Genomic DNA, 13,759 nt, shown 5'->3' with positions numbered 1-13,759 from the left:
CTGGTGGAGCGCCCCAACTGGAGCTATCTGGTTTGGTCTGACTGAGCCATGATGGAAGCCACCTGTGGTTGGGCAGGAACTGGGGTGGGTGGGAGGGCAGTGGGGGTGGGGGGAGACTCCCGTTTCCAAGTTCATGGCTCAGACCTGGGAACTAAGGTTGGTGGGCAGGAGGAGCCAACCCGTGGACTATTGGGGCAGGGGAGTCGTCACCCTGACCTTTCACCCTACTGGATCACCCCTCCCCCCACAGAGCCTCCCTTTCACCTGGAGCTTCTGGAGGGTTCTCTTGGGATGTGTGTGCATGTGTGTGTGCGTGTGTGTGTGTGTGTGTGTGACTCAGGTGAGCCCTGCCAGGCATTGGGGGAGATGTTTATCATCTCCCACCCCGCCTGCCCTGGGGCCCCCAGAGGCAGGTGGGGCTGGTCCCCCTATTGTAATGTTCCCAGCCTGCGCAGAAGCAGGGGAGCCATTGATTCCTCCCATGGCCCCCAACCCAGCAAGTCCACCTCTGGGCTTAGGAACCCAGCCACCCCCCCACCCATTTAGCCCCCAGGCCCAACCTGGGCCCTCCCAGCAAATGGAGTTGGGTGGGAATGTGGGAATGAGCTGAGCGTGCAAGCATGCACTACGGCGTGCATGAGCGTGTAGATAATTGGGGGGGGTGTTAAGGAGTGTGGGTGTGGGAGGTTTCGCTCCCTCGTGCCCGTGTGTGTGTGTGTTGTGGGGGGACGGGGGTGCTGAGCTCACATGCATGAGGAGCTCAGATAGTGGAGGACCTGGGGCGATGTGCATGGAAGGCCCCCAGAGGAGACAGGTGCCGGGACCCCGCAGGCGTGAAGCTGTGCACACCGGGCCGTGCGTGGGTGGGCTCACAACCATCTGTGGCAGGTGTGCACACCCGCACGTGGAGGAGTGGGAGTGAACAGACCCGAGTGCGGGGAGGGTCGGGGGGTGCACCCGAAGGTCTGGGTCGGCGGGACAGGGAAGAGGAGGGGGGAGGGAGGAGAGGGACGTGCGAGTCCATGTGTGTTTGACGGAGGGTGTGTGAAGCTCCAGTTTTCCTTTCTTCTCTCTTCACTGACTTCAACCAGGAACAGATGTCTGAGAGGCTAACGAATTGGAAACATCTGAAACAACTGTCCGAGCTGAAGGATAATAAATAGACCTTTCATCACGTTCCCTGGAAGGGGGTCGCTGGGGACAGGCTCCAGGGAGCACCCAGAGGGGCTGGGAGTCGAGAGCAGCCGGAGGATGGGCCTGGAAGGACAGACAGGCTGGCCTCTCCCGGGAGGGAACGGCTGTCCCAGGAGGATGGGAAGGCGGACCTGCCCCAGGCCCTCCGAGCAACCACAGGCCTTGGGTTTTCTATCTGCCTAGTGGGCTCGCTCTTAGCTCTGGGGCCTGACACCGGCTCCCTGAGGAAGAGACATTTTTAGCTTGTTTTTTTTTTGTTGTTGTTGTTGTTTTTCTTTTTTTTCTTTTCTTTTCTTTTTTTTTTTTAATTCATGAGAGACACAGAGAGAGAGAGGTAGAGACACAGGCAGAGCGAGAAGCAGGCTCCATGCAGGCAGCCCGATGCGGAACTCGATCCCGGGACCCCAGGATGATGCCCTGAGCTGAAGGCAGATGCTAAACCGCTGAGCCCCCCGGGCTGCCCACATTTTTAACTTGGACTCAGGGGGTCGGTTGGCCACACGTGGTGCTTCCGTGCCTTCAGGCTGTAAGCCGCTCTGAGCAGCCCTGCAGACACTTCGATGCCCTCACTGTGCCCCTACCCGGCCCTGAGCTCCTGGGGCCTGGCTCCTGCACCCCCTAGGATGCTCCCCGCGGCCTCCTCCCGGACTTGAGCTCTCCAGAGGGAGGTGCCCCCGGCTGTATCGGTGTGAAGGGTCTGGTGAGAGAGCTGCAGAGGCTGGGGCTGGTGGGGGGGGCAGGGGCCTGGAGACGGGTGCCCACCACGGGGGGTCCTGGCGGGCCTCACCCCAGGCCCACGTCTGCCACCGCGGCAGACACACGTTCCTGAGAACAGGCTGGCCCGGAGGCCTCGACCTGACAGGAGCTGGAGGCCGCCCCCAGGAATTCCGGGTAGAGGTGGGCCCAGGCCGCGTGTGGGAGGAGGTCATACCACGGGCTGAGGATGGACAAAGGCCTCTGAGAAATCTCAGCCCTGGGGAACTCGTCCCAGAAAGGCCCGGGGCTGCATCTCCAAGCGGCCGGTCCCCACTGCAAGCCTGGGTCCTGGTTCGGGGGTCTCTACAGTAGCAGCAGAGAAACGTTCCCCTGATCAGCCAAAGCCAAATACAAGGGAAGGTAAAGGGTCCTGGCTGCACCGGTCACCCACTAGCTGGGTGACCGTGACCACATCTGGAGGTTGCTGGGCCTCGGCGTGTCTCTGCGAGGTAGGGGCACATCAGCCCTGCCTCACAGGCTTGCTACAAAGACCCTACAGGATGGGATGTGCGCGCCCACCCTAGTTGCCGGGCGAGGATGAGCGTTCCATCCAACAGCCGTTGCCCGAGGCTTTACTCTGGGCCAGGCTCCGGACTATTCTAAGGCTCCTGACAGTGACCTAGGCATCCTGCCCCTGGGCCTTTGCACATGCTGCTCCTTCTGTCCTTTCCTCACCTGGCTGCTCCTACTCACCCTGCAGGCCCCACCTTGAACATTCCTGCCTCCTGAGACCCCTCCCCGAGCCAGTACCCAGGTTAGGACCCCTGGGCTCTGTGCTCCCCTAGAACCGTGCCTTTACCCGCCATAGCAGCCCGTTAGGGGAATGAGGTGATAGAGGACTACACCCCATTCTATTCCCTAGCCCCTGGGACTCTGAGCTCACTGAGGGCAAACACTGCATCCACCTTACTCCCTGGGGCACCCCCAGCACCCATCGGGGTCGGGCATGCAGTTGTCAAGCTTTTTAAACTAACGGATAGCCGGCACCAACTTCGTGCCGGCTGCTGTGCTGAGTTTACACACGGTAACTCCTTCAGTCTTGGTCCTTGAGGGGGGTCCTCTCACCATCTATCTTTTAGAGGAAATAACGAACGACCCACATTAGGCAGCTAATGCGAATGAGTGAGTAGGGACACCCAGGTGGCTCAACGGTGGAGCGTCTGCCTTGGGCCCAGGGCGTGATCCCGGGGTCCTAGGATCGAGTCCCACATCAGGCTCCCCGCATGGAGCCTGCTTCTCCCTCTGCTTCTCTCTCTGTCTCTTGAATAAATTAAAAAAAAAAAAAAAGAATGAGTAAATAAGTGATTGAGCCCCAGAAGCCATTCCCCTTCCCTCCCCCCTAGAAGACTCTCCCCCAGGAATGAATGAATGGAGCCTGGGCGACCTGGCTCCTTGAGCCTTAGGCCCAGTAGAGGCAAGTCCTATTACAGCTCATTCTCAAGGCACTCGTTCAGGTCCCTTTGGCCCCACAGGGTGGGGCACCTCCTCCTCTTCACAAGACCCTCATCCTGGTCTCGGTCGGTCCTCTCCTCTACCTGAAAGCCCAGGCCCCTGCCACCTCCCTGCTGAGCCCCTGCCCAGAGTAAGGGAGGGTGGCAAATCAGCTATCCTGCTCAGCCTTCCTGACTCACCCCGCTTTGGTCCTCACCACTACATTTTCCGGGTCTGCCGAGGGCATCGGCCATGGCCATCATGGGGACAGAGGCCCGAGCCTCTCGTTCCTCCTACTTTGTTTAACCAAACACATACGCCGAATGTTCTCAGCTTGGACTGGACAAGGTGTCCTCCCTAATCCAAACCAGTGCTTCTCTTTGGCAAGGGCTCCCTGTGAATCTTCCTACCCGCCCCTCCGGAGCCCCATCTCTTTGAAAGCCAGCCTCGGGCTCTCGCACCTGAGGTTTTGAGTCACTGGAGGTGGTTCCCAAAGGACCAGAGCAATGAGATCCATCTGACCAAAGCCAGATGCCATGAGAAGTCCTTGGCCTTGGAGCCAGCGCCCAGAGCGGGTGTCTCCCCGGGTGATTCGGCAGCAGCTGGGCAGGGGCTGGGTGACACACTTCCAGGGTCCCTTCCAGCGCTAGGGTTCCTCGCATGTGACCTTGCCTAAGAATGAGGATGTGCCCGAGTGACAGCAGCATGAGCGTCTCTGAGTGTGCCTGCGTGTGCACGCCTGAGCATGTGCCCCCACGAGCGTGTTTGTGTACGTGACTCGAAGTGTCCACCTAGGGTGGCCGTCTGTTAGCACACGGCATTGTGAGTGTGACCCGAAGTACAGACGTCTGCGTGTGCGCGTAAGCAGGAGTGGGGGCTTGCATGGGTCTCCGTGTGCCCACGCGGCTGTGACCGGGCGCGCGCGTGTGCAGCGGGGAGGGGTAAGGAATTCCAGCAGCCCGACGTTCACACCCTGCCCTGTTGCGGTGGCCTCGGCCCTGCCGGGAGCCTGGCTGGGACTCAGAGGATTTTGGACCCTTTGAAAAGGCGGCATCCCGGCCCCTTGTAGTCACCCAGACAGACCCGCCGGGTGGGGAAGAAACCCGAGCCTTCGGAGGCTCCTGTGGGCCTAACTCGGTTACACGCTCATTACGCAGCTTCTCCGCTGTGGGGGCGGGGCAGGAGGCCGGTGTCCCCCACCGCTTCCAGTCCTGCAGCCACTGCCCCCCCACCCAGTGTCCTCCTTCAGGGTGTGGGGAAAGGCTGAGGGAGGGAGCCTCAGTCCCGGAGGGGGAGGAGGGCCCTAATCAGAGGGAGGGCACTGGAGGGAGATGCCTGTGGCTGGGTGTTTCCTCCGTCCCCCCAAAGGACGGGGATGAAGGCAGCGTGGCCCGCTCTCAGCCCCCACCAGCCCCACGCTTCGGGAGGCCAGAGAGGCCGGGCGGGCCCTCCTCGAGGGCTGGGGGCACAGCTCAGAGCCGCTCTGGGAAGTGGGAGAGGCCTGGCCGCTCTCCCCTCACACGAGATGCACAGTTACTCACACCCCCAAACCTTCACAATTAGACGTGTGGTTTGCAAAACCCAACGCCAGCCTAATGAGAAGCACATTGTCTCCCAGAGGAAGCTGGAGGGAGAGGAGAGGGCAGCTCCGCACCCTGCTGCCCTGGGGAGGGCCTCCAAGCCCGAGGGATGAAGGGGAGGCCAGCCAGTCCCTCTGCCCTTCCCCTCCACCCCCTACCTCACCCCCTCCCCCCGCAACAGGGTCCCCAGGCCTTCGCCTTCCCTCCTGGGGGGTCATTTGGGAGCCAGATGTGGAGCTCTGGCCTCCGCGAGGGAGGGGAGCAGAGGGAGCAAGACGGGGAAGGGCCTTTGGAAGCAAACAGATGTATACACTGCAGTTGGGCTCCGCCACTTGCACATGAGCTGTGCGATCTTGGGCAAGTTTCCGGACCCTTCCGAGCCTCCTCCGTGCCAACACCCCCATGCCCAGGGGTTGCCCGAGGATTGAAGTAGATCCTTAACTCAAGTATGAAGCGGTGCCCGAGGCAGGAGGCGCTTCACACTTGGACACTCCTCAGGGAGCAGAGCACGGGAGAGACAGACACAGGGTGTGTGTCAGGGCGGGGCGGGGCGGGGGGGGGGGGTACTTTTTAGCTAATGAGGCAGCAGGCCGGCGGGTGGAGGCCAGGGCTGGGTGCTCAGACAGGAGGCCTCTGGGAAATCCCGCTGTGCCCCCCAGGCTCCCTCAGGGCGGCGGGCAGGTGCTGGCCCCCCTACCGGGGATCCTGGAGGAGAGACCCCCCAGGCTCACTCCCTGCTCCGTGATTTACCAGGTGTGACCAGGACCAGCCGGTCCCCTCCCCAAGCCACGATTTCCTCCTCTGTAAAGCAGCCAGGATCCGGGTCCTACCTCTCCCAGAGCTACGACAGTCCTACCTCTCCCAGAGCGGCGACGGGAGGAGGACCATAAAGGGCTCCCGAAGGTGCCTGGGTAAGCCTGCAAAGAAATTCCTCTCTCTCTCTCGCTTAATCTATTTAAAATTATCTGATATCCCGACACCTGAGTAGTTCAGTGGTTGAGTATCTGCCTTCAGCTCAGGGTGGGATCCGGGGGTCCTGGGATCGAGTCCTGCATTAGGCTCTCCTCGATGAGCCTGCTTCTCCCTCTGCCTCTCTCTCTGTGTCTCTCACGAATAAATAAGTAAAACTAAATAATAATAAAATGATCTGATATTTACTGATCTAATCCCTTTACATACCGTATGGTGTTTAACCCTTAAAATACCCTAGGGGCAACCCAAACGTCCGTCAGCCGGTCGATGGACAGACCTACGGTTCACCTGTAGGCAGGGTAGTCAGCACGGGAAACAGGGAGGGCTGTCACCAGCCACTGAGACCACACAGCGGATGTGCCCGCGGACAGGAATCCTCCAGAAATGCAAGTCTAGAGAGACAGGAAGCAGATGAGTAGCTGCCTGGGGTTCGGGATGGGAACAGGGAGGGACGACAAATGGGTAGGAGGGGTATTTTGGGGGTTGATGGAAACATTCTGAATTCGGACTGTGGTGCTGGTCGCACAGCTCTGTGCATTCACCGAAGACCATGGGATCCGACACCTAAAGCGACTGGGGTTTACAAGCGAATTTTCTACCTCGGCAAAGCCATTTAAAGGACAACCTATAAGATGAACATTATTATCTGTTTCGTGCTCAAAAAAAAAAAATCCACAGGCAATTTCTGGAATTCACTGCCAGGTCTATTTACTTCGAAAGCCCAGTATCCAAGTCCTTTCATTTGGGAGATTAAAACAAAAAACAAAAAAAACCCCAAACCAGACAAACAACCTGAGGTGGACGTTCTGAGTCCCGTTTGCTTTCCGCTCAGTAGTCAAGGATTGACACACGGAGGTGAGGTGAGGAGCGAGGAGCGGGCACCGGGCCCCAGAGACTGTCCTTCCCTGCCCCGGGGTGGGGGCAGTGGAGGGGTCCCCAGGCACCCGCCCCCACCCCCATCCCCACCCCCCACACAGGCGGTATGGACCATCCATTCATTTATTTTTCACCCAATATACTGTACGTTTAAAGCCGTGTTCTGAGCGCCTATCAAATTCCAGGCTTTGCACGCAGTATCCTACAGACGTATTTCTGTATTTCACGATGATGCCACGAAGTAAGAACTGTCATTTCCAGCTTGCAGATGAGGAAACAGAGACTCAAGCGGATGCAGGAGCTTGGACAAGGCCACACGACCGCTCACCAGGTGGGCCTCCAGAAGCAGGTGCACGTCCAAAGCCGCCTCCTACTTCCCACTTGGCCAAGCTACCTCCACTCGCCTCCCCCCCCAGCTCTTTCTCCCTGTCTCTCGAAGTCTCTACGTCTACCTCTTTCCGTCTGTCTTCCCAGCTCCCTCTTCTATCTGCCTTTCTTTGTCTCTCTTTGCTTGCCTCTGTCTCTCTCTCTGTCTCTGTGTGTGTGTCTCTGGCTCATTTATTTTTTAATAACCACAATAATGAGAAAAGCTCCTTTCCGACCCTCCTGGGGAGGGAGACAAAAGGAGGGGAGTTCAGGAAAGAAGGGGAGGGATAACCTCCCCTCTTGCTCCTGAGAAATTTAATAAAGGGCCTGAGAAAGTGCTGGGCTCCCCCAGCCAGTACCCTGGGAAAGGGGGCGGCCCCCCTCCCCCACTGCAGACACCAGCTCTGCACGGGCCCGGGGGTCAGGGGAGGGAATGTCTCCGTGCTGGGCCCCCTTCTCCAGCTCACAGGCTTTATCTCTCCCCTCCCTGCTGGTGGGAGCAGTTCCCCCTGCTAATCCGCCCCTGAATATGGTCCATACCAGACTCCCTCCCCTTGACCCAGACCTGCCTGCTTTCCCAGGAGAGCTGCTCAGAGGGGAGAATCACTCATGAATTGTAGCCTCTGGACTCACAGGAGGTCAGGCGGTCCAGCCCCTCCCTGCCATGTCCAGGCCAGCTCCCCACAAAGCTGTGCCCAGCCCCCCACCAATGTCTGGCAAGAGGGGGCTGGGCCCACCCACCCCCATCCCAGCCTGCCAGGAACACCATGCCAAAGTGCTCAGCTGACTCCAAGACCCTCCCCACATATGCCCTGGCACCCCCTGGCACCCCCCTGCAGCAGAGAGCCCCAGATCCTGGAGATCCTGGGAGGGAGAAGCCTCAACCCTCGCTTCTGCCCCCTTGAGGACCAGCATGGGCGAGATAAGGTCATAGGCCTCACCCTCCAAGGGTGACTGGGCAAGCGGCCCAGCAGGTCAGAGGGGGAAGCAGCCCCGGGGCCAGTCTCAGGGTACGGGAGGCCAGGTGTGGGCCTGCAGCCAACGTGGAGGAGCCGTGGGATGGGTAAGAGGAGGCCAATTCAGCAGACAGAACGACGGTGCAGGTGGGCACGTCCCGCTCGCCAGCCAGGAACCCGCTCCAGGGCAGCCGGGGGCCCCGAGGCCACCCCGGCATCACCATCCTGCTGCTCCCAGGTGTCTGGGTGGCCCTTCGTCCATCAGGAAACCGCAGTTTGGCAAAGCTGACAGCGTCTCCCACCTGCCCAGGAACCGGAAGAAGGGGCGGCCAGGGCTCCTGGGCCGGAGAGGGGGGTGGACCCCAGGACTGAGCATGTATTCACACAGTCGTTGGCTCACTCCACGATTCCTGCTGCTGAGCCCCGGGGGTGGAGAACACTACCGGCTTCTCCTCAGGAGGCCCGCCAAGCACCAGGTGCTGCGTTAGCACATGGTCTCACTAGACTCTCACGGCAAGGCCACACGCTATCTGCTCTTCAAAGATGAGGAAATCGGGGGTCCAGAGAAGTTAGGTGGCTTGCCTAAGGTTACACAGCCAATCCAGAAGAGTGACAATTCGGGGCGCCTGGGTGGCGCAGTCGGCTGAGCGCCCGGCTCTTGATTTTGGCTCAGGTCGTGGATCTCTCAGTTGTGGGATCAAGCCCCACGTCAGGCTCTGTGCTCAGTGCAGAGGCTGCTTCAGGTTCTCTCCCTCTCCTTCCCTCTGCCTCTCACTCATGCTATCAAATAAACAAAATCTTAAAAAAAAAACAAAAACAAAAACAGACACCTTGGGGGCTCAGTGGTTGAGCGTCTGCCTTTGGCTCAGGGCATGATCCTGGGGTCCTAGGATCGAGTCCTACATCAGGCTCCCTGCATGGAGCCTGCTTCTCCCTCTGCCTGTGTCTCTCATGAATAAATACATAAGATCTAAATAAATAAATAAATAAATAGATAGATAAATAAATAAATAAATAAATAAATAAATAAATAAATAAGAGTCCCAGTTCAAGCTTGGCACTGAATGGCTGGGAGGGGCACGTGGGTGGGAGCCACGATAGTGCAAGAGGGTGGCAGGGATGGCTTCCCCTGGGGCTCAGGCCTCCTTCAGTAGGACCTGGAAGGCAGAGCGGTGACCTCACAGGCTCTGTCGAAAGATCCCGGCTGCTGACAGGCTCTGCTCGGACTAATAGAGCTGCCTGTCCACCCGATCGCATCTGGGGGCGGGGGGGGGGGTGGGGGCGGGGGGTAGCTGGCCACAGCCCTCACCCCCGCACACCTGGGCGCCTCACCTGGGGCCACGGGCAGGGGAAGGGAGGAACGGCCAAGAGATGGAAGGGGAGACAAGCACACCAGCGGCTCCCAGCCTGCCTCTGCGCTGTGCCACAGCCTGCGGGGGTACCGAGGAGGCCGCTGGGCAGCTCCCCGCCCCACCTAGGGAGCCAACAATCTGGCATTCTAGAGCCTTCTCAGGGAGCTGTGGCCATGAGAAGTGGAGGTGGGCACTGAGTGCAAGGCAGACAGGCCAACAAAGAGTATCTGAGCTTCACCGGCCCCTCCCTTGGGCTGTCAGACAGACAGCATGCGAAGGGAAGGCCTGGCTGATTCCTTTTCTTTTTTCTTTTTTAAAGATTTTATTTATTTATTCATGAGAGACACAGAGAGAGGCAGAGACACAGGCAGAGGAGAAGCAGGCTCCATGCAGGGAGCCCGACATGGGACTCAATCCCAGGACCCCAGGGTCATGACCTGGGCCCAAGGCAGATGCTCAACCATGGAGCCGCCAGGCGTCCCTGATTCCTTTTCTAAATCCGCAGGAGCAGGGGCACCTGGGTGGCTCAGTCGGTTAAGCATCTGGCTTTGGCTCAGGTCATGATCTCAGGGTCGTGGGACGGGGGAGCTCTGTTCCCAGCAGGCAGTCTGCTTGTCCCTCTGCCCCTCCCCCTGCTCGTTCTCTCTCTCTCTCTCTCTCTCTCAAAGATGAATAAAATGTTTTTTAAAAATTTTGCAGGAGCAAAAGCCAGAAAAGAAAAATATTTCCCAAACACCCATCCACCCCACCCCCGGGCAAAGCACTATGTGCCTAAATTTTAAGACCCTTCCTTCTTCTCTCGGATGATTCCGATCCTCCAATCCTCCAGGACTGGAATGATAACTTGCATTTTAAAAAAGACTCTCAGGCCCAGAGAGGCAAGGAGCGTTGCCTGAAGTCACACAGCAGGTAAGGGGTAAGGAGCACCGTGCAGAGGCTGCTATGCCCCGGCTCCTGGTCTGGGGCGTGGAGGCCCGGCCCGCCCCCCCCCCCCCTGTGTATGCAGGTGTTGGCAAAACTCGTGGGGCACCGGGTGGGTTGGGCACCCCTCTCCCCCCAGGGGCAGCTCCTACCTGGAGTTCAGCGCCTGCCCCACGGCGGCCGGCGGGCAACGGAGACTCTTCAGGACACGTGTTTCTACTTTCACTGGAGTTGGGAACTAATAGCAGAAAAAAAAAAAAAAAACCTGTGAAGCCGCTAATGGGATAATGGAGAAAGTATTTATTTATTTTTCGAAGGAGGCCTGTGTGGACCGGGGCAGGCTCAACGTGAGGCCACGGAGGCAGGAGGTCAGCCTGCTGTTAACTGGGATTAGGGGGATAGTGCGGAATGAGGGGGTTTCCAGGGCAGAGGCTGGAGGCTGGAGGCTGGAGGCGGGGGCTGGCCTGGCGCTTTCGACCTTGGCTCCCCCGCGACGGAGCAGACAGGCTGGGCACGAAGGCTCAGGGTGCTCCAAGGCAGGGGGAGTTCGTGCTCCCAGCTTCCCTCCACTCCCCCCTGAAGGCCCCCAGAGGCCATTGGGCCGCTCCACCCCTGGGCACGGTGCCCCCGGAGCCCCCCAAGGGAAGGCCAGGTCTCCCCCACCCCACGCACAGCTCCAGGCACAGGTTACACTGCTCCTCCTGGGGACCGTCCCCGGGAACCTGGTTCCGCTTGGTACGCGTCCTCTTCGCGAGCCAGCCACCAGCAGCCTCTGTCCCCAGTCCTCAACTGGCTGTGGACATCGGTCCAGCCGGTCCAGCCGAGGGCGCTCGCCGAGGGCGCTCGCTGCTCTTGGACCTTGGGTCCTAACCTGCTTAGGATCCCCGCGGTGCTTGAGCTCAACAGGTGCCGGGGGGCGGGGGGCGGGGGGCAGCCCGGGGCTTCCAGCCGTGATGTGGGGCAGGTGCTCAGAGGCACAGGGCGCAGTGTGACCCCAGGCCCTCCCGCACTGCGACCCCTGCCGCCCTGTCACTCTCTGACTTGCAGACATTCTGACTCGCATTTCTCCCGGAATACTGCAGTGTCCTCCACGGTAAAAACCAAAAAGCACTTCAAGGTCCCTGCTGTCACCCACTCTGTGCAACTGGGATAACCCAGGGCCCAGGGAGAAGAGACTTGTCCAGGGTCACCCAGCCTGGAGGCTCACTGACTGCAAGTTCCTTGCCTCCTGGTCCGGAGCTTTCCCACCCCCCACCCCGCCCCCGCCTGAGCACTCACCATGTCCCACCCCCCACCCCCTGGCAGAGCAGCCACCATGACTTCAGGAAAACCAGAGAGGTCACAAAGGTCCCTTCCAGCAGGGAGGAGGTGGGAAGGAGAGCATGGTTTGCAGCTCCCCACCCCGCGAAGCTGCTGCTTCCCCTGGGCCACCCCAAGGCCTGCGCACAGGGGGTGACAGTGGACACCACAGGGGGCATAGGGAGCCTGGTGGCGGCCCGTCCACAGTCCAGCTGTAGTGGGGGCCGCTCCTGCCCAAGGCCCCTGCTTCCGGCCTTTGGAGGGTGAGCAGTCCAGGCCCAGGTTCTGGGGTGTTCCGTGCAGGCCAGGCTGCCCTCATTTCAGCGCCAGCCTGGGAAGGCCAAGGCTCTGGGGCCCCCGGCAGGCATCCCGGGACCCCGCCGCCTCACACCGTGCACCCACAAGCACCTGCCACGCTGGGAAGGCCTGGCTGCCGCAGCTTGAGGGCTCCCCCCCTTGCCGATGCCTCTCCCCCAGGGATGCTCTTAAGGCTCTGGTCAGAGGCAGCCCTGCCTGGCCAAGCCCCACTCACCACAACTACATTCTATTTCCTCAGGAACATGTGCTTGACATTTGTCGGTTCCTTTTCCAACCCGCCCCCCCACCCCCACTTGCTATCCTGCCCTGGTCCCTGGTGCCGTCTTTGCCTTGGGGAAGTGAGGAGAGGTGTTTGGGGAGGGCGCCCGCCTGCCTCCATGCTGCCTGGCTCTGGGACAACAGGCTTAAGTTATTCTTGGAGGTTTAGGCAGACATGGCAAAGAACTTCCTGACCAACGGGGGCTTCAAAACTGGAACAGAAGCCAGAGGATGATGGTGAGATCACGGGCCCTGGAGACAGTCCACGCGGGCTGGGTGTGGGTGCAGGCAGAGGGGCTGTCCAAGGCGGAGGTAGGTTACCACTTAGGGGCCCCCAGCCTACACCTGCCCACAGGCCCAAAGTCTGCGTTTCACCCCTTTGACAAAGGGCATCTGTGGGGCATCTACTCTGTGCTGGGCACCCACCAGGTTCTGGAGAAGAGCAGAGAACGAGAGACGGGGAGCCTGCCCATCCTAGGTCATGGACAAGGAACCGGGCGACTTTGAGATACGTGTCGTAAGTGACAGGGAATCAGTAGCTGATGACAGAACACGTGAGCCAGCTGAGAGGGAAAAGGGGAGGACTTCCTGGAGGAAGAGAGAGTGGACTAGAAAAAAAGAAGGAAGGCCCCAAACAGAGGAAGAACCTAAAACGATGTGCCTGCGCCCTGCTGAGATACACCCGGAAGCTCAGCTGGGCTGGTGTCAGGGAATCTTGGCCCTTTCATGGCGGATTTTTTTTTTAAAAAATGGATGGCCCAGCAGAGAGAAAAATAAAGTCACCGGATCACCTGAGTGACAGACCTGGATCGACGTCCCTATCAACTGTACGTTTGTAGCCTAGCGCTTGCAGGGTGTCAGGCATACTTGGTTGGGGCCTTTCGTTCTTAGGACAATTAAGAGAAGCAGGTGAACATCCCCCTTTACAAACGGGAAAACCAAAGCTCTGAGAGCCAAGTAGCTTACCCAGCCTGGAATGCTGCTCCTCGGCTGGCGATACAGCGCTCTCTCCTCTGCACCCCATGTGTTCCCCGGGGCCTGCCCCAAACCGGGGCGCTGGGGTGCAAACAGCTGCCCGGGCGAGCTCTGGGAACGAAGCCGCTCCGGGAGGGGAACAGTGACTCGCCAGCAGGATTTATGTCCCGTCCGGGGTGGACAGTTTGGCTGCTGTATGAAAGGCTGAGCAGAGCTCAAAGATGGAACTTGTTCCCATTAAACGATTGCAAATGTCAGGCAGCACGGCCGGGGAGCTCCTTGCGCACGCACCCAGGCGGCTGGAGGCCAGGCCGCCCGGGACGAGCATGCCCGCTGACCTCATGGTTCCCCCTAATGCAATTAGAGCCCGCTGGGAGACAGCGGTTCCGACGCGGAGCCTGAGCATCGTGCTCTCCGGGGGACGCGGGGCCCCTCCCTGCCCAGAGATGGCGCTGGGACAGAGGGTGTTGTTCTAATTAATTGACTGCAATCCGTGCCAATGCAG

General features: G+C 59.7%; 1 long non-coding RNA gene across 1 annotated transcript; it reads right to left on the bottom strand.

The window, feature by feature from the left end:
- Window positions 1–6,615: 6,615 nt before the first annotated feature.
- LOC140602113 (uncharacterized) lies at window positions 6,616–13,556 on the bottom strand. The gene is made up of 3 exons (XR_012005114.1): window positions 13,246–13,556; window positions 10,557–10,642; window positions 6,616–8,929 (listed from the first exon to the last, which is right to left on the bottom strand). It is a non-coding gene; the product is annotated as an uncharacterized lncRNA (long non-coding RNA).
- Between the last annotated feature and the right edge of the window lie 203 nt (window positions 13,557–13,759).

Source organism: Canis lupus, chromosome 13, assembly GCF_048164855.1.
Source record: "Canis lupus baileyi chromosome 13, mCanLup2.hap1, whole genome shotgun sequence".
Lineage (NCBI taxonomy): Eukaryota > Metazoa > Chordata > Mammalia > Carnivora > Canidae > Canis > Canis lupus.
Note: the sequence above shows the minus strand (reverse complement) of the source record. Positions and strands in the feature narration are given on the sequence as shown.